Below are 3,192 nucleotides of genomic sequence, written 5' to 3'. Positions count from 1 at the left end.
CCACACCTTCAGAATTAACCATTCTGGTCTCAACACCTTCTTCTCTTCCCTCCCTAAGACCAACCCTTCTCCTTCACTTTGTGACCAAAGCTAGACTGGAACGACCATTTCTTGGTTTAGGCCAGGATTGTACAGATTGATCTCTCGAATCTAAAGTACTCCCGTGCAGTGCATTTGTTTTAGGTTTAGATTTGTTTCTCATCCACACACCCAAATTTACCAAAACCAGCAGAAACAGTTTTTACCCACAAAAACTATCTCAAGCATGTTTGTCAATGTTAGTGATCAAAATTATAAGTCTTGATTTCTAGTCTACTTATAGCTAAGTCTCGGATTAGGATAGAAAGTGTAGTTGAGCTCTAGACTCCATGGAGATCATCATACAAGGACGAAGAACTACTCAAGGAACTGGTGGAACTTCATCGACTAAAAGGTATGTGGAGACTTGAACTTATCTGTCACTCAAAAGTTTATCTACTCTATCTCCTATCTTGTGACAAAATTTGTATTTCTATATAGACTATGATTATACACATTTGCTATTTCGAGCTGAGTTTATCTCGCTTATCTTTTTCTCGAAATATGTGTTGGTAATCTTTCGCTTTGGCCAAGTTAATCTTAACTAGTGACGAAAGTCATATTAAGTTTCAATTACTTGAAAATTGCTTTGACGAAAAATGGTTTGTGAAAATGAGGGGGTCTAACAACCACAAGCAACAATTCGTTTGGCAATCTGAGAGGACTTACTCCAATACACTTTCTAGAGAATCAACTAGAAAGTCAGACTCAATCTAGATTAAAGTATATCAAAGAGTTTAATATCTCTAACTCTCAATTCAATCCACAATCAGCAAATAGAAATCTGCGAGCCTGATTGAATATAAGAGGAAATACTTGAACGGTACCAAAGACCAATGTTCAAGTGTCAATCAATGTAAATCAATAACCAAAGATTGGATACTCTAATTGATTGATCTTAACACACAACCTGTGATATTTCAATTATATAACAAAATATAATGTGGAAAAGAAATAACACAGACACCAGAATTTTGTTAACGAGGAAACCGCAAATGCAGAAAAACCCCGGGACCTAGTCCAGATTGAACACCACACTGTATTAAGCCGTTACAGACACTAACCCACTGCCAATTAACTTCAGACTGTACTGTAGTTGAACCCTAATCAATATCACACTGATTCAAGGTACAGTTGCGCTCCTTACATCTCTGATCCCAGCAGGATACTATGCACTTGATTCCCTTAGCTGATCTCACCCACAACTAAGAGTTGCTACGACCCAAAGTCGAAGACTTGATAGACAAATCTGTCTCACACAGAAAATTCTATAGAATTGAATAAATCTGTCTCCCTCAGAAATAGCCTAGATTTTTTTTTCCGTATTTTGATAAATCAAGGTGAACAGGAACCAATTGATAACCCAGACTTATATTCCTGAATAACAGCCTAGAATTATCAATCAACTCACAATTAACTTAATCGACTAGCGAAACAAGTTATTCCGAAATCACAAACGATGAGACGAAGTTTTTTTGTGATTACTTTTCTATATTTCGTATCGGAGATATAAAATCTCGAGCCAATTATTCCAATTGCACTCAACACGATAGAAACAACAAGATCAGATCACGCAACTACAAAGATAATAGTTGGGTCTGGCTTCACAATCCTAATGAAGTCTTCAAGTCGTTAACCTACAGGGTCTCGAGAAGAAACCTAAGGTTAAAGGAGAATCGACTCTAGTTATGCAACTATTAACACACAGGAGGTGTGGGGATTAGTTTTCCCAGTTGCTAGAGTTCTCCTTTATATAGTTTGCAAATCAGGGTTTGCAATCCAAGTTACCTTGGTAACAAAGAATTCAATAATCACAGTTAGATGAAAAACCTGATTCAAGCAAGCTAATATCTTTCAACCGTTAGATCGAGCTTAGCTTGTTGCACACAAATGAAATGTACCCTCATTTAGGTTTATGCAGCCGTACCTAAACGTGTACACCATGTTGTTTCACAAATAGTTAACCGAGGTTAGCCATATGATTACTCTCATCTCAACCTTATTCATCTCAACCATAACTAGTTCAAATGAAACTAGTTAAAGAGTTGTTCAATTGTTTAGAAAACACAACTGAAATCAAATCGGTTTGATTCACTTGAATCAATCATGAAAATTATAGCCACGGTTTGCACAGATTGCATTCCTTAAGATTTAAATGTTTAAGTTCATGGACTTGACCGATTTGACAAAGTAACCAACTTAAGTATGCGTACTTAAGCAACCGGATTTTGAGTTTGTTAAGTTTCAAACTCAGCAAAAATTTTCGGTTCAAAAACTTCCGTCAGTATGTGTACGGGTACGCATACTTAAGGTGACTAGTTAAGAGTTTTGCCAAAACCAAACTCACCAGAAATTCTCTATTTGAGAACTTCCGTCAGTATGCGTACGGGTACGCATACTTAACCTGTCTCCTTCACCAATTCCGTATACACACATATGCATACTCTTGGCTCCCGGTTTATGGACTTATACACTAATGTGCGATCACACTATATATGCTTATATCCAAAGATGGTTACATCATCAACTCTTTATTTCAATCATTGAAATATTCTTCTATTGTAATACCCAGCCTAAATTTTCAAGGGTATTTACGTCTTTTAGCAAAAATAATAATTTTGTAATTTCAAAAAAAGAGAATTTTGGTGACTTACTATTAAAATAATAATAATAATGTTATTTATATCTTTTGCAAAATGTAAATCATTCTTCTTTTGAATTAACTATTGACTAGGACTCAATTAATTGAGGTACGGTACATTGATAGGTTATTATATTTAAATGTAATTAAATTAGAAATTTTTCTTAATGTTAGGAAAGAGATTAATTTTAGCTAGATAATTGGTGCATGGATTTGAAATATATAAGAAAAAAATTAAAATGAAAGATTTTAACTGTTTTATCAACTTAACGATTTGACTCTTATGAGAACATGTATATATATGTCATATTAATTATTCAGTGTACATAAATAATATATTTATATTTGTGTTAAAGTTTATAAAATTAAATCGGGAAACCTATTGATTAATACTAATTGCATGCATATATATAATATAATTAAGAATTACTTATTTTTAGTAATGCTTTAAATTCACTAATTTAATAGAGGAA

The sequence above is a fragment of the Papaver somniferum genome, chromosome 3 (genome assembly GCF_003573695.1).
Source record: "Papaver somniferum cultivar HN1 chromosome 3, ASM357369v1, whole genome shotgun sequence".
NCBI lineage: Eukaryota > Viridiplantae > Streptophyta > Magnoliopsida > Ranunculales > Papaveraceae > Papaver > Papaver somniferum.
The sequence above is the reverse complement of the archived record's forward strand: the minus strand, read 5'-3'. Positions refer to the sequence as shown.